The sequence below is a fragment of the Amphiprion ocellaris genome, chromosome 7 (genome assembly GCF_022539595.1).
Source record: "Amphiprion ocellaris isolate individual 3 ecotype Okinawa chromosome 7, ASM2253959v1, whole genome shotgun sequence".
Classification (NCBI taxonomy): Eukaryota; Metazoa; Chordata; class Actinopteri; family Pomacentridae; genus Amphiprion; species Amphiprion ocellaris.
This window is the reverse complement of record NC_072772.1, coordinates 38653557-38671905: the sequence shown is the minus strand read 5'-3', so window position 1 is coordinate 38671905 and position 18349 is coordinate 38653557.

Genomic DNA, 18349 nt, shown 5'->3' with positions numbered 1-18349 from the left:
ATAAACGGAGTAGATTTAGAATCCAGAAGCAGCTTTTTCCTGCTCTTGAACCACCTGCTGGATATGAACTGATCCCAGGACAGGAGATTCCACCTCTTCAGCTGTTGGGATGTCTGCACCTTCTGTTGGACCCTGGTGGAGGTAAGTTCAGTGTTTTTTTCTGTCCAAATCTCCAGACTTTAGGCTGCATAATCCTCACATTAGCCTCTCCTGCCCTCCTCAGCTCCTCACCTACACTAATTTACACTCCTTTATACTCCCACTCCTCACATTAACTCACCCAAACCTTCAAACTGAACTGAAATGAACCCATCATTTCTTGAACTGACATTATTTGGATTTTTTCCTTCTTTAATTAAGAAGCTTTTAGTGTCACCATGAGGACACTGAAATAGAATCTGTCTTTTCTGCTTCTGTTGACTAAATGGACTTGTGTGTTTGAGATGTTTTTGTGTTTGATGTGTTCTGATTTGGTTTGTGTCTAACCAGGTGTAGATAATGACGTTTAACTGATGGCTACAGTTCTTTCCTGTCTGGTGTGGTTCTCTAGAAACAAACATGAAGCCATCTAGTCCATTTAGTGGGAGTTTAAAGTAGTTTCTGTCTGGTGATGAACTCAGTTTGAACCTTTTAAATGATCTATAGAATAGCTTTACTTTTAATCCGACAACTCGGTAAGGAAAGGATGGTTTTATCTTGCTGACATGTTTCTGCTGCATCTGCAGTCTTCTTCAGAGCGTCAGACGACGTGTTGATGGCGTGTTGATGATGTGTTGATGGCGTGTTGATGACAGTGTTCTGTTGTCCCTTCTACAGGGCTCTGAATCAGGGCATGGCAGAGCCCTGTCTGATTTTATCACTTGGTGCGAAGACAATTATCTTGATCTTAACGTTACAAAAACAAAAGACATGATAATTGACTTCAGGAAAAAACGTGCAAAACAGGAAGTCAGCATCATAAACAAAGAAGAGGTCGAAATCATAGACACGTACAGATACTTGGGCACAATATTCGACTCCGACCTCAAGTTTGACAAAAACATGGAGGTCATTTCAAAAAAAGGCCAACAACCTATTTACCTGCTGCGGAAACTGAACTCTTTTAATGTATCTAAACCCATTTCATCTGTCTTTTATCGTTCTTTTATTGAGAGTCTTTTAACCTTTTCTTTTATATCATGGTTTCATGGGCTGTCAGTAAAAAACAAAAACACGTTGTCCAGCATAGTTGGGACTTGTGCTAGAGTCATGGATGTGCAGACTACTGACCTACACTCTCTATGGAGCAGGCAGGTGCTCCACAAAGCTAAGAGCATTATTGCACACTCTGACCATGTACTGACACACAGGTTTGTGTTGATGCCCTCTGGGAGGCGCTATCTCACTCCATCTCTTTTATTCCTTCCGCCATTAGGCTTTTAAATGACAGTGACCGTGTTGTTTTATAGTTTTACATGTAGTTTTAAATGTAGTGAGGTATATATTGATATTGTTGCACTTTGTCACTGTTGCACTTTATTGCTGAACCCTGACTATTGACAGATCCAAGTCAAATGTATGTGGAATGTGTGTTTCATGTCCTGTCCTGCTGCGACCCATGTCTGCAAACTGAATTGCCCCTAGGGGATAAATAAAGTTTTCTGAATCTGAATCTGAAAATGACAAAACAAAGAAATCTCAGGTAGCTCTACTTAACATCTAAAAATTCAGGTCTTATAGACATGCTTATTCAAACAATAACAAGCAAAAATAGCTAATTTAGCATTTAATTACATAATCTGAATACCCATTTTCTGGTTATTCTTGAGTCAGTAGAAATAATCTCAACCTTTTGCAAACGGTGGTCACATACAACTGTAAGTTCAAGAACTGTGGTAGTGAGTCACATGTGATGACGTGTTTTCTCATTATGGGATGTATGGGTTCTGTTGTCCCTCAGATATATGGAATGCTGATTATGTCTTCAGTTTTGTTGTCTGTTTTTTGTGTATGTTTTGTTTTTGTTTGTTTTAGTTTTTTCTCTTTGTTTTTGGCTTGTTGTTTTCCTTTGTTTATGGCCCATATGGGATATTGGTAGTGTGTGAGTGAGTTCTGATGTGTTTTTCCTCCTCCTGTCTGTCTTTATCATCGGTTATGATGCTGGTCTGTTCTAATAGTGTTCTAACTGGTAGTTTGTGTTCTGTGGATGTTCTGATGTCCAGAGGAGGTTCTGGTCTGTTCTAATAGTGTTCTAACTGGTAGTTTGTGTTCTGTGGATGTTCTGATGTCCAGAGGAGGTTCTGGTCCGTGTGTGTGGGGGTTTCCTGTAAACTGTTATTTTGATGCTGCTGTCTTCTCTGTGGTGAATGTTCATGTCCAGGAATGAAATGGTCCGGTTTATTTCCTCTTCCTGTGTGGATTGTATGTTTCCCGTGTTGTCCATGTTGTTCAGATGATCAGTGAGTTCTTGTGTGTGTCCAGATTTTATTATTTCCAGGATGTCGTGGACGTATCTTCTCCAGAGTGTGGGTCTGCAGAGCGGGGATGGCTTTGGTTTCCAGGTCCTCCATGAAAAAGTTACTCATTATGGCTGAAAGTGGATCTTTTTTTCAACTTTATTTTACCAGGTAAGATCAGATGAGAACAGTTTCTCCTTTACAATGATGACCTGGCCAGATGTGTCATTGCTAAACCTGGTTTCTGACTGTAGATTATTCCTTTCAACTGAAAATAGGTGGATTTGGCAATAAACCGGAGTAATGTGGTGATGTCGTCTACTGGGAGGTTTGTGTGTTCTTTCAGTGTCCTGTCCTTCATGAGTCGTTCCTGTACGATGTGTAATGTGACGTCTACGGGGTTTTAGTGATGAATGAAACTACGTCATGTCATATGAATATCTCCTCTTTTTCTACTGTGATATGGTTTAGTTCTTGTCCAGTTGTTTGGAGTTCTTGCAGTGATGTTGTGATGTACCAAGGAGGGGTTTGATGATTTCTACCAGAGCTTTATAAAGGTTGTAGGTGACTGATCTGATGCTGTCCACTATGTGGTGCAGTGCAGTGTCTTTTTGTGTATTTTGGGTGTTCCATATATCTGGGGGGGGGTAACATTGGATGTGGGTATCAGATGGTTTTATGCTTCCTGTGGTATCTGTTTGGTTTCTAGTAGGGGTTTTAACACAGTCTTTCGGGTCCTTTGCTTTGTTCTATGGGATGTTTTTTTTTCCAGTATTTCATTAAATTATCTGCTGCAGAGAGAAAAGGAATAAAAGGAGACAGAAATGAGGGCAAATGTGTTCAAAACAAGTTAAAACATCATGCAAAATGCCTCAAAACCTGCTCAAAAACAATAAAAACTGACTGAAATGACTCAAAAGCTCGAAATTTGTCTAAACAAGTTACAATATTGTGCAAAATACCTCAAAGCAAGATAAAAAACTGACTTGAAATTCTTTGAAAAGACTAAAAAAAATCTAAATTTGTCAAAAACAACTTAAAATATTGTACAAAATTCCTCAAAACATAAAAACTGACTTAAATATGTCTGAAATGACTTAAAAGCTCAAAATTTGTCCAAAACAAGTTAAAAATATTTGTCTCATAACCAAAATGTATCATGACCTGCTCAAAATGATAAAAACTGACTTGAAAATGTCTGAAATGACTTAAAAGCTTAAAATTCAACCAAAATGACAAAATTTGCCCAAAACTAATTAAAGTTCTGCACAAAATCACTGAAAACTTCAGTCTTGACTCATAATGTGTCCAAATGCATAAAGTTCCTGCTGTTGGGCCTGAATTTTAATACAGGTGTAACCAGGTGGTAAACAGAGGCAAGTAAATATCCTGAAAACCACTGAAATCCCTGTTTGTGACTCTTCTGCTGATTGTCGTTTTGGACAGCAGGGGGCGTATAGTTATTGTTGTATTGGGGGTAGTTTTGAGGTCAAAGGGCAAGATACTGGAAGTGGTGGGAACAGAACAAAGGGTTACTGGTTACTGTGGGACAGTAAGAAAATGTAAATAATACCGTGCTATGAAAGACTGAATTATGAAATACAGTGACTGGGTGGTAAATAGTTTGTTATTTGCATTAAAAATCCACTTTATGTCCGTGTACTGTGCTGAGGAGTAGCGACAGTTAGAGCAGTGGTTCCCAACCTGTTTGGCTTGGAGCCCCCCCTATAAGCTGCACTCCAGCCCCCAGCGGGCGTAACTCCATCTTTAGCAGAGAAACCAAGCTCCAGCAGTGTTTGTCCATCATACATGAGCAGCGACTTGATTTGTTGAGTGCCGAGGGTGAATTACAATAAAATCATCAACAAAACTGACAGTGAGAGACAAGCTGCCACACACACTGGCACCATCTTGACCCAAGCTGATCAATCATGATGTTCTTAGTTCCATGAAATATGAATGTATTATTATATGCATTGTGTTTTTGTGTTGGTTAATGATGAGATATTTCTAACTGCTTTTGTGTTACTGCAGTATGTGTTTAGAACAGAGGCTTATAGAGGGCAGTGTGGTAACTGTGGGTTTTATTTGCCCACTAGGTGCCACAGCCGTATGTTTCTGTTTTAAGTACTATTTCTGGTGCTGTTTCTCATATTTCTACTAATGTGTTGCGCCATAGGTTTTTGTAAAACACAATTCATTGTATAAATTCTATTAGATGTAAATAACTTGGAAAACAAAGAACCCCCACAAATTTAATTTGAAGTATTGGTTTCTGATTTAACCCGGCTTCAAATCTAATGTTAGATTCAGTGTTAAATCCACAAACAGAGAGACTTTTGGTGACTTTTCAGAGCGTATTTTAACATAAACTCAGAGTTTTGATGACTTTTCTGTTTGTATTTTAACATAAACTCAGACTTTTGATAGGGCTGGGCGATAAATCGATTTTGTACTTAATGTCGATTTGTTTTTATGAAAATCGATTTTCTCATCAACATCCGCCACCAGCGCCTGCCTGCTGGGCTCCTGTAGTTCAGAGTGCGCCCACTGCGGGCTGCAGCTCATTTGCATTAAGTAGACTGGACTCCGGCGTGAGGAGATTAGGTACACTAAGAAATTTCCCTGTAAATTTACAGTAAAGAGCTGGCAGCTAAAGTTGCCAGCAGCGCACTGTTATTTTACAGTAATCCTACCGTATTCTACAACAACAGTTTAATACTGTCAAAAATATTACGGTATTATGCTGTTTAGAGAGCTATTTCCTGGGGCTTTCAAAATGAAAGCCCCAGGAAATAGCATAGCATAGAAATGGCTCAGACAAGAGATGACTTTTCAACATTAAGCTTTTATTAAAGCCAACACTGTATCAAACATAGTTCAAAAACTGACTTATTTCACCCATTAAATTTTAGTAACATACAATCATTTCCTCATGCTGAACAGGTTCTCATTGTGCATGTTCTAGTTCAGGTACACTGAGTTTGGTTTCCATTTTTCCTGAACTGTAACAAAAGATTCCTATATATCACTTAAATCATTTAATACTGCATTGAACACATTCAGCAGCTAACAAATTTCAAGAAATTGAAGTCTTGTAAAATACAATCTATAAAAACAACTAATGATGTTTAACAGGTTGTCAACAATCTGTTTAAAAATTGCACATCACATTTCAGGTACCCTGCCTTCAGAATCAGTCTTTCATAACTCTTGATCATGTTCAATAAACACCAAGTCATGGAACAAACCTGGAACTTCAAAACTGAGACACCAGGACTGAAGTATTTTATACTGAACCAAACACAATACTGAGACTTGTTACCTTAGAATGACAGCATGAACATCTGGTTGCAGACTGGGCTTGTCCTTTGTGAAAGTGAGGTTCTGTGTGGAGAGGAGCTGTGGGTTTACATGAAGTCCCACTCAGAGTCCATTAGTCTTTATATAAAGGTGACTACATGGGGATTTACAGTAGATGCCTTTTTCTGGAGCAGCTCCCCGACCTCTTGGACATCACCTTCTCCTGGCTGGCCTTTGTTCCCCTCTCAGGGTTGATTACCAAGGAAGCGCCTACAATGAAATGACAAAGAAAGAGTATATTAGGTGTGGTAGGCAAACATCCCTTAAACTCAATATGGAACTCTGTCACATTCATCAAAAAAAAACCAAACAAACTAACAAAAAAAAACCAGGAAACTAAAATAATTAAGCAAAACAGAGGCTTCCACTTATAACAGCTGTTTAGTTCAGTACACATTTAAATCTAATTTTTGCAGCCGTTTGCATAACAAGCAAGTTTACCTTTCCTAAGTGGAGAGAAAAGCAACATGACACATCCTACAAACCTTTTTAAAACTTGAAATTACCCAAATGGTGGAATGCAGACAAGTACATGTGGAGATCTGATAACAGATCAGTGGAGCATCACATTGGATATTTGATGGAAAATTACACAAAGACAGAGATAGCTAACCTAACCTAGTTGGATCTGGTTGCTTAGAAATTCATTTTCCTGGTCTGGTTTAAAAGAAAGAGCCAAAGTTTTGTCCACTCTGCAGCCAAAGGAGAGTATGCTAGCTAGCTAGCTGCTAGCTAACAGTGTGGGAAACGTTAGCATTCATGCTAGCTGCTAGCTAACAGTGTGGGAAACGTTAGCATTCATGCTAGCGACTCGTGGCTAACACCAAGTAGTAACTAACCTGGCTATATTTATGTTACTGTCAAAGAATAAAACATAAATAAAATAGACTGACAGAATTAAAAGTAAGGCTGACTGTTTAATAATCACAGTTACCTTGTTAAGTGAACCGGAGCAGGATGGATCAGCTACAGGTGGTCCCTGCAGGTCTGAGCCGGCCCGAAAATCGTCGTCCTCAGTTCTTCCTTTTCTCCACATCTTCCCTCAGTAATGAGTAAAATCACGACAGAATATTTTAAACCTATTTCGTCACTTCTTTGTGTTGGCTGTTTGCTAAATGTGGTGATGTGCAGGAAGATTTGCCGAGACGAGTAACGGTCGGACTGCAGCAACAGTCACACTCAGATCAACCCAAACCAGAAAAATACTGTAATCTGCTGTAAGATTGTACGGTAGCTTGCTGTTAATATTTTGTTCTTGAAAAACACGTGAATTTACAGTATTCAGATGTATTTACAAAGACCGGTATATTACTGTACAAAATATGCTGTATTTTTACAGCAATTTGTTACAGTGTAGGGGGCAAAAAAAAAAAATCGGGTGAATGGGGATTTTTTGTGAAAAAATAGGAGATTTTTTTTTAAGGCCATATCGCCCAGCCCTAACTTTTGATGACTTTTCTGTTTGTATTTTAAAATAAACTCAGAGTTTTGATGACTTTTCTGTTTGTATTTTAACATAAACTCAGGCTTTTGGTGACTTTTCAGAGCATATTTTAACATAATCTCAGACTTTTATTGACTTTTCAGAGCATATTTTAACATAAACTCAGACTGTTATTGACTTTTCAGAGCGTATTTTAACATAAACTCAGACTTTTATTGGCTTTTCAGAGCGTATTTTAACATTCGGAGCTCTAACTCAGACTTTCCTCTCTTCTCCAGCATTAAAACTTTGTCTGCAGAGAGAAAAGAACGACTCCGTTTTTTGCCAGACTGGAGGATGTTGGAGGGAGTCTGTTAATCTCTCTGGACCTGACATTTGAAAACCTCCACCTCTCCTCACCCTCCCAGCCCACTGATGTGAGGAAATCCAGCTCTGAACAGACTGAACTTCTAAATCCCTCCTGGAAGCTTCACCCTGAACAGACAACTGCAACGCCGTGGTAACGGGCAGATTACAGGTAACAGGTGTAAACTGTTAGTAACACTCAGAGTCACGTGATGCTGCTCCGTTTATGTAGCGAGGCAGAAAATAAGGACGGGAAGCCGCCACATTTAACAGATCAGAGTTTCCACAGACCAACAGTTCACTCTATTTATGCACTCTGAGAGGAAATTTATCGCTTATTTCTGTCAACCAAACTGGGTCAACATCATAATGTAGCATCAACTTCACATCACGTGGAATGTACACTGGAATTTATAAAGAAGCTGAGAGAAAACTGAATTCAAGTTGAGCTAATTTAACCTTCCTGTTGTCTTCATTTACAGGCACCAAAAAATATTGTTACCTTGTCTGAAAAAAAATCAGCAAAAAAAATCCCCAAATTTCTGAAAATTTTGCAAAACCTTCAGGAAGAAAATTCCAATAATTCCTTAAAAGTTTCCTTTAAAAGTTTTATTCATAAAAAATTTCCTAAATTTGGCAAGAAAAATCTTGTAAATATATTTAAAAAATGAGTAAAAATCTTCCAAAAAAATCCTAAAAATATCCAGTGATTTTATTTTTATATATATATATATATATATATATATATATATATATATATATATATATATATATATATATATATATATATATATATATATATATATATATATATATTCAATAAAACTTGTAATGCTTTCTTTAAGAGCATTCATAAAAAAATCTGTGAAATTTGCTGGATTTTAGTTGATTTTGTTGTGAATGTTATTCACAAACATTTTAACATTTCTTTGAACTGTAAACTGTCTGAAAATGACAAAAAAGATGAAACTTGGTGCAAAATTACTGACAAATTTCTCCTAATGAGATCAAACTTTGACAAACTGACTTGAAATTATCTGAAATTACCCATGATTTTTCCAAAAAGATTAAGAATTTGTGCATAAGTGCATTAAAAAGTGAATTCAAATTGAAGTGAATTCAAATTGAGGTATCTCTATTCTTCTATTTGCTTGTTTGGACTCAACAACAATTAAGACAATTTCACCAATTTTACTCAAGATTTGGCAAAAGTTCAACTAAAATAACTGGAAACTGTTCAAAATGAATCCAAATGACTTGATTTGCTCAAAAAAGCGGAATCTTTGTGCAAAATGATCCAAAAACTTTTTCTAATTGACTAAATTGTATAAAATTACCCAAACATTTGCCCAAAAAGATTCAAAATGTATGCGATAAGTTGATGTGATCTTCTTGTTAAGCACATTTAACTTCTAGAATTAGGGTTAGGGCTTTAGGAATCTAACGTTCCTAAACTGAACGTTGTCCATCCTCCAGACGGATATAAGACCCGACCGGCCTCTGGGGCGGCGTTTGGTGAAGTTATCTCTGGAGGCTGCTGGAGGATAAATGTGGAGATCTGCAGATAGAAGCCAAGAAGATGGACGGAGCTGGAGAGGAAGAAGATCTACAGTGGTGTTCAAAATAATAGCAGTCCCACATCACTTTATCAGGACCGTCAGTGTTGATTTAACTTATTTCTGTAAGTTATACCTTGAAAAAAGAAACGGGGTGCTGGGGGGAGGAGGGGAGCAGGGCCGTGCAGAGACCTTTGGAGGGGCAGGTGCTCAAAGTTAAAAGGGGGCACATGGAGCAAGAATTTGAAACATCATACAGAAACATACCTCATAATACAAGGTGCAGCAGTGGCTAAGTCTCAGGACTGCTGATCAGAAGGTCATTGGTTCAAACTCTGACCTGTGATGTAGTGTATGTGAGAAAAATTATTATTTTGAAGCTGAATTTACATCACCATTAGACACTGGACTGTTTAACTGTGGCTACTCTTCCTGGAGTCCTTGCTTTTAAATTTCATACCTTTTCCAGACATGTACTGTAGAGCCACGGATTTGCTCCATGGTGCTGATTCATAATCTGCCCTTTATTATTCGTAGTGCTAATAATAAGTTTAAAAACAATTAAATGATATAGGAATCATGTATTTAAATGTATTTGTACTTTTATTCAGTTTGACTATCCACTTTGCACAAGACAGCAAGGTTCTAAAAGTTTTATATTTTATATTTAGGCATATTATATTTAATTTGTCTATATATACAAATGTTATAAACAAGTACTGATATCTTTAAATGAGAGGTTGAGAAAATCACAATTCAAATTCTTCTAATTATTATTGTATTTATACTGCAATAGTCCAAAATTATGTGAAAATGCATGTACGTAGTTTCAGTGAAATAACATAACCTCTGTCTCATTGCCTCTAGAAACAGGAAACACACTGCAACTCACTGACAGTAAAATAATACATCTCTCTGATGCACTTTGCCCATGACAACAGAAACATACAGAAACAAAAAGAAGCCTGGCAGACTTTATCCTCTCAGCAGCTGTGGGGTTAACTAGCGGCTAGAACTGATGACAGGTGTGTGTTAGAGTCAGACACACACACACACACACACAGGATGCTCACTTCATCAGTCATCTTGCAAAAATACACCGTACATAAACGAATCCCGCTGCAGAACCTCCTCTCCATCAGGACCATCAGTTGTTGATGTCCTCCCTCGGGTCTCCGGTTTCTAGACTAGCGGCGCTAGCGCAGAGCTACAGGGAACATCTGGACCCCTCAGAGCAGTGGGGGACGTCTACGTAGATCACGTGACCGACCGACGGTAGATCTGAATTATTTTTAGTTTTGTTTTATTTATTATTTTGGTCCTCAGAGACTTTTACACACACACACACACACACACACACACACACTTACAAATAAAAACAAAATTAAATAGAATTTAAAAAAACAACTTTGACAACAGGGCACTTTGGGCATCAAGGAGCAAAGGGGCAGGTGCTTCGGCCCCCTCCGCCTCCCCCCACCCCCCTCCGCCTCCACCTCCCCTGCTGAAAAAATACCATAATCTTGGGATTAATCAAAAATAAAACCCTAACTCTATGATATACAAGAACTGTCGACCTCACCTGTTGTCTAAACTGGACAAACCACAGTATTTCAACCCCAACTTAATTATTGACAAAACAATATAGAAAACAGCGGCGGACTACTTCCAGCTGCGGAGGGACACCCTTTTCCAGCTAGCTGCAATCTGACCAAGTGACGCAGCAGAGTGCAACTGACCAGGGCGGAGGGATACGTCATTCTGCTGGGAGAAGAGACACCGCGAGGAGGTAAGTTATCTTCTGAAAGTGCTTTTGAGTTTTTGTTGATAAAATTTAATAACAATGGCAGTTTCTTCTGTGGTAAAATGGAATAAAATCAGCACATTGACAGAGCTTTGCGAATATGACTACATTTCCGTGTTTTTCTCTATGCTAATCCATGGCGTTAATCATAGTTTGAAATGGCGCATTAGTAAACTACACCACTGTTGTCAATGGCGGACATTTTAGTTGAGGGGCGTTCATTTAGGTTAGAAATGCTTCCGACGTGACAGGAGCAATAAAAAAAACTTTGGAATTCAACATTTGCCTGCAAGCAACTTCTGGCTAACGTTACCCTTTTGTTAGCTAGCTAGTTTGCACACAGTTAAAGTTGTGCCGGTATGCCCGCGAAACTGAGCCCCCCTCCCCTCCCCTCCCCTCCCCTCCCCTCCCCTCCCCGGATCAAAAGGGCCGCTATTTGTCTATTTGTCCATCTGCACGGTAAGTTTTAACTTGTGAAATAACACGTTAATGAAGTCTAAAGACTTGGACGCTTATATTTACTGCATATAGTCAACGTATTTGTCGATGGTCCGAGTGTTTGAGGGGAGGCATTTGTGTTTGTACGGCGTATAGTAATGAAACGAGCTGAAATACTGTGAATTTCTTGCATTCACGCTGTTTATCTACCATCGCTCTCTCTCTCTGTATTCATCCTCTTGCTCGCTCTATCACAACAGAGCTCCTCTACCGCAGCTGCTCTGGGGATGAAGATCTCTGTCAGGGTGCAGCACTGTCTGAACTGTGTGGCTTGTCTAGTTTATCTTTCCCTACTTTTACTACTTACCCTACAGTCTACTGTTAATCTGGTTATTAAATTGATTATTACATAAAAGGTCAGAAAAATCTGGTTTGATGTAATTCTTATTCCTAATGACAGCTTCATTAAGCTCATATTGACACCCTCAAATTTGTCCCAAATAGATTATTTTCAGTGTCACATTAAACAAAACAATGGAGCAATTTTTTTTTTCAATTTGGGAGCTTGTAAAAGGCAAATTTGGGGAAATTAATTTATTTTTATTGATTGAAATTCTGGAATTTATTTTCTATACAACTTACAACATCAAATATTTGTTAGATCCAATCCCTGTGTCTTTTTTTAAATGTTGTACTAGATTTTTTGGTTCTTTGTAGAAATACTTGATAACGTAAATGCAGTTTCATGTAGAAGGACCCAGAATATCTCTTTCTCTCACTCTTACTCACTCATGCGATATAAGATGATGCAGATAGGTTAAAAATTGATTCACATTATCTTTTTCAAAACATGCAGCTCATTTTGTTTTTTTTTCCTCTTGCAGTTGTATAAAGCAGCCATTTCTTCAAGCAGGAGGTTGACCCTTCAAAGTGTTATGCAGTACCTGGATAAAGAGGTATGTATAGTGTGAATTTGTCAATGTGAACTTCCATAAGAACTGAAGTATTGCATGAGCTCACTTTTGTCTAACTTTGTGTAGGACACAAATCAGAACAGGAGGACAGCCGCCCTTCTTGGTTTTCCACGTTTCTTCTCGGAGGATAAGAAACGTGGAAGACCAATGTCAGGATGTGTGATGTAAGAAAATTAACGTGTTTATATTAATCATTGACTAGATTTACTGGTATTCATTTTAAACAAAAGTAAACATTTCTTTTTTCCACAACATTGCAGTTGTACGTTTAGTACACCATTCAAAACTAGATATGGTAGAATCCAATACACTTTGTGGATGGAAGGGTCCAGGCCCCAGGGTTTCACATTTGGCAAAGTTTATCTCCCTTATCTATAGTAATTGTAACCTTGATGCCCTAGAAATTAAGATCTGGATAAAAAAAAATTTAAACACTATTTTTATTGAAATTTTAACATTATACAAACATTCAGACAATATGGTGTCAAAAGGCAAAACAGAAAGACAAGTAAACTAGAATGAATACATTTGGAAAAAAAAATAAAAATAGTACAACAGACACAACGCTCAACATTCAGCAGTTCATCCCACAGCACCTTGTTGTTCAAGATATTCCAACAGCTGTTTCCATACATTTTCAGACTCCTCCGTTCTACCTCTGATCATGTGAGTGAGTTTCTCCAATACAGTACAGTATGCCATCTCCTTCACCCATACGCTTATCGGAGGAATGTCCATTTTCTTCCTAGATAAAGATATCGTCCTCCTGGCCGGCAGGAGTCCAAAATCAGAGTCGATTGTTTTAAAGTTTTCTGGATATATACCTAAAGTACACAGTTTGGCTTGGAGATTTTTGGACATTCCCAAGCACAGTGAATCAGAGTTCCTTTTTCTTCTGAGCACTTAATGCAGGTATCTAGAACGTCAGGGGACCAACGGTTCAATTTCACTGGTGTGATACAGGTTCTCATTAACCATTTGTTTTGTAATAAGTTCATTCTGGTATTAATAGTTTGTTTCTGGGCTTTGATACATGCTGCCTCCCATTCAGAGGCAATCAGATATACAATTCTTGCATATCTGATTGCCATGCTTCCAGCCTATCAGTGGCAGACTCTTTATCATGACACTTCAAGGACTCGTAAAACAAAGAAACCTGCTTCTGTCCTTTTAAATAATGACATTTTCAATATGATAGTGGTGGTTCAGTCATTACATTTTTATGTTTTGATCATGTGAGTGAGTTTCTCCAGAAGCTGTAAATATTTGAAGAAATGTTTTTTCGGAATATCGTGCACCTGGCGCAATTGTTCAAATGTAAGGAGGCTGCCCTTAGAGAATATTATCAACACACATCTTCTATTTTCTGCACACCTTCATTTTTCCAGCTTTTAAAGCCACCATCTGCCCTTCCTGCACTGAATTGTATATTACCCCATATCGGGGCAAAGCGGGAAGTAGATGGAGTGTCTCCAATATGCTTGTGCACTTTATACCAATTATCAATGGAGTTTTTCAGGAAAGGATTCTTGGTCATTCTTTTCAGGTTCTTTGGGTCAGCCGAATGTAAATACATCATTAATGGAAGGCTTAAAGCAGAATATTGCTCTAGGGTTGTCCTCTATCCCCGATATTATTCATCGAGGATAGAGGACAATACGGTGGCCGAGAGGTGCAAACCAAATTTACATAATGCAAAACACTTTTACAAAGCTTGAGACAAATTTACATTTAGAAAAATATTTTTACATATCATAAAACAAAATGACAAGTTCTGTAACAAATTTACATTTTAGAAAAACAATTTCACAAGATGCAAACCACTTTTACAACCTCCAAGACAAATTTACAAGCGACAAAACACTTTTACAAATCCAAAAACAAATTTACAAATCTGCGCCATTTAAACACTCTAAAGACCGACCACACGAAAAACAAAACCGCGTCAATCGGTTCATATGTTCCCCACAAAACGGGCAAAACATCACCCGCTCGCTGTCCATCTTGGTTCACCATCAATAACAACCAAAAGTTGCATTAGCCCTAGCTCCTGTTGTCGTTCTGCACGTTCTGCGCCCAGATACTCCTCCTGTGGTTCTCCTCCAGGTTCTTCTCCAAGTTCTGCCCCCGGGTGGCCCCTCCTGTCCTTCTCCTCCAGGTTCTCCACCCAGGTCGCTCCTCCTGTCGTTCTCCTCCAGGTTCTCCAAGTTCTCCGCCCAGGTGGCTCCTCCTGTCGTTCTCCTCCAGGTTCTCCAAGTTCTGCCCCCAGGTGGCTCCTCCTGTCGTTCTCCTCCAGGTTCTCCTCCAAGTTCTGCCCCGAGGTGGCTCCTCCTGTCGTTCTCCTCCAGGTTCTCCTCCACCTTCTGCGCCCAGGTTGCTCCTCCTGTCGTTCTCCTCCAGGTTCTCTTCCAAGTTCTGTGCCAAGGTGGCCCCTCCTGTTGTTCTCCGCCAGGTTCTCCACCCAGGTCGCTCCTCCTGTCGTTCTCCTCCAGGATCTCCTCCAAGTTCTGCCCCGAGGTGGCCCCTCCTGTCGTTCTCTTCCTGGTTCTCCTCCACGTTCTGTGCCCAGGTCGCTCCTCCTGTCGTTCTCCTCCAGGTTCTCCTCCAAGTTCTGCCCCCAGGTGGCTCCTCCTGTCGTTCTCCTCCAGGTTTTCCTCCATGTTCTGCGCCCAGGTTGCTCCTCCTGTCGTTCTCCTCCAGGTTCTCCTCCACGTTCTGCGCCCAGGTTGCTCCTCCTGTCGTTCTCCTCCAGGTTCTCTTCCAAGTTCTGTGCCCAGGTCGCTCCTCCTGTCGTTCTCCTCCAGGATCTCCTCCAAGTTCTGCCCCGAGGTGGCCCCTCCTGTCGTTCTCCTCCAGGTTTTCCTCCACGTTCTGCGCCCAGGTTGCTCCTCCTGTCGTTCTCCTCCAGGTTCTCCTCCACGTTCTGCGCCCAGGTTGCTCCTCCTGTCGTTCTCCTCCAGGTTTTCCTCCACGTTCTGCGCCCAGGTTGCTCCTCCTGTCGTTCTCCTCCAGGTTCTCCTCCACGTTCTGCGCCCAGGTTGCTCCTCCTGTCGTTCTCTTCCTGGTTCTCCTCCACGTTCTGTGCCCAGGTTGCTGCTCCAGTCGTTCTCCTCCAGGTTCTCCAAGTTCTCCGCCCAGGTCGCCCCTCCTGTCGTTCTCCTCCAGGTTCTCCTCCACGTTCTGTGCCCAGGTTGCTGTTCCAGTCGTTCTCCTCCAGGTTCTCCTCCACGTTCTGTGACCAGGTCGCTCCTCCTGTCGTTCTCCTCCAGGTTCTCCTCCACGTTCTGCGCCCAGGTTGCTCCTCCTGTCGTTCTCCTCCAGGTTCTCTTCCAAGTTCTGTGCCAAGGTGGCCCCTCCTGTTGTTCTCCGCCAGGTTCTCCGCCCAGGTCGCTCCTCCTGTCGTTCTCCTCCAGGATCTCCTCCAAGTTCTTCCCCGAGGTGGCCCCTCCTGTCGTTCTCTTTCTGGTTCTCCTCCACGTTCTGTGCCCAGGTTGCTGCTCCTGTCGTTCTCCTCCAGGTTCTCCAAGTTCTCCGCCCAAGTGGCCCCTCCTGTCGTTCTCCTCCAGGTTCTCCTCCACCTTCTGCACCCAGGTTGCTCCTCCTGTCGTTCTCCTCCAGGTTCTCCTCCAAGTTCTGCCCCGAGGTGGCTCCTCCTGTCGTTCTCCTCCAGGTTCTTCTCCAAGTTCTGCCCCCAGGTGGCTCCTCCTGTCGTTCTCCTCCAGGTTCTCTTCCAAGTTCTGTGCCCAGGTCGCTCCTCCTGTCGTTCTCCTCCAGGATCTCCTCCAAGTTCTGCCCCGAGGTGGCCCCTCCTGTCGTTCTCTTCCTGGTTCTCCTCCACGTTCTGTGCCCAGGTTGCTGCTCCAGTCATTCTCCTCCAGGTTCTCCAAGTTCTCCGCCCAGGTCGCCCCTCCTGTCGTTCTCCTCCAGGTTCTCCTCCACGTTCTGTGCCCAGGTTGCTGCTCCAGTCGTTCTCCTCCAGGTTCTCCTCCAAGTTCTGTGACCAGGTCGCTCCTCCTGTCGTTCTCCTCCAGGTTCTCCTCCAAGTTCTTCCCCGAGGTGGCTCCTCCTGTCGTTCTCCTCCAGGTTCTCCTCCACCTTCTGCGCCCAGGTTGCTCCTCCTGTCGTTCTCCTCCAGGTTCTCCTCCACGTTCTGCGCCCAGGTTGCTCCTCCTGTCGTTCTCCGCCAGGTTCTCTTCCAAGTTCTGTGCCAAGGTGGCCCCTCCTGTTGTTCTCCGCCAGGTTCTCCTCCAAGTTCTGCCCCGAGGTGGCTCCTCCTGTCGTTCTCCTCCAGGTTCTCCTCCAAGTTCTGCCCCGAGGTGGCTCCTCCTGTCGTTCTCCTCCAGGTTCTCCTCCAAGTTCTGCCCCCAGGTGGCTCCTCCTGTCGTTCTCCTCCAGGTTCTCCTCCACCTTCTGCGCCCAGGTTGCTCCTCCTGTCGTTCTCCTCCAGGTTCTCTTCCAAGTTCTGTGCCAAGGTGGCCCCTCCTGTTGTTCTCCGCCAGGTTCTCCGCCCAGGTCACTCCTCCTGTCGTTCTCCTCCAGGATCTCCTCCAAGTTCTTCCCCGAGGTGGCCCCTCCTGTCGTTCTCTTCCTGGTTCTCCTCCACGTTCTGTGCCCAGGTTGCTGCTCCTGTCGTTCTCCTCCAGGTTCTCCAAGTTCTCCGCCCAAGTGGACCCTCCTGTCGTTCTCCTCCAGGTTCTCCTCCACCTTCTGCGCCCAGGTTGCTCCTCCTGTCGTTCTCCTCCAGGTTCTCCAAGTTCTCCGCCCAGGTCGCCCCTCCTGTCGTTCTCCTCCAGGTTCTCCTGCACGTTCTGTGACCAGGTCGCTCCTCCTGTCGTTCTCCTCCAGGTTCTCCTCCAAGTTCTGCCCCGAGGTGGCCCCTCCTGTCGTTCTCTTCTTGGTTCTCCTCCACGTTCTGTGCCCAGGTTGCTGCTCCAGTCGTTCTCCTCCAGGTTCTCCAAGTTCTCCGCCCAGGTCGCCCCTCCTGTCGTTCTCCTCCAGGTTCTCCTCCACGTTCTGTGCCCAGGTTGCTGCTCCAGTCGTTCTCCTCCAGGTTCTCTTCCACGTTCTGTGACCAGGTGGCTCCTCCTGTCGTTCTCCTCCAGCTTCTCCTCCAAGTTCTGCCCCCAGGTGGCTCCTCCTGTCGTTCTCCTCCAGGTTCTCCTCCAAGTTCTTCCCCGAGGTGGCTCCTCCTGTCGTTCTCCTCCAGCTTCTCCTCCAAGTTCTGCCCCCAGGTGACTCCTCCTGTCGTTCTCCTCCAGCTTCTCCTCCAAGTTCTGCCCCCAGGTGACTCCTCCTGTCGTTCTCCTCCAGGTTCTCCTCCACGTTCTGCGCCCATTTTGCTCCTCCTGTCGTTCTCCTCCAGGTTCTCTTCCAAGTTCTGTGCCCAGGTCGCCCCTCCTGTCGTTCTCTTCCATGTTCTCCTCCACGTTCTGTGCCCAGGTTGCTGCTCCAGTCGTTCTCCTCCAGGTTCTCCTCCACGTTCTGTGACCAGGTCGCTCCTCCTGTCGTTCTCCTCCAGGTTCTCCTCCAAGTTCTGACCCCAGGTTGCTCCTCCTGTCGTTCTCCTCCAGGTTCTCTTCCAAGTTCCGTGCCCAGGTCGCTCCTCCTGTCGTTCTCCTCCAGGTTCTCCTCCACCTTCTGTGACCAGGTCGCTCCTCCTGTCGTTCTCCTCCAGGTTCTCCTCCACCTTCTGCCCCCAGGTTGCTCCTCCTGTCGTTCTCCTCCAGGTTCTCCTCCACGTTCTGCGCCCAGGTTGCCCCTCCTGTTGTTCTCCGCCAGGTTCTCCGCCCAGGTCGCTCCTCCTGTCGTTCTCCTCCAGGATCTCCTCCAAGTTCTGCCCCGAGGTGGCCCCTCCTGTCGTTCTCTTCCTGGTTCTCCTCCACGTTCTGTGCCCAGGTTGCTGCTCCTGTCGTTCTCCTCCAGGTTCTCCAAGTTCTCCGCCCAAGTGGCCCCTCCTGTCGTTCTCCTCCAGGTTCTCCTCCAAGTTCTGC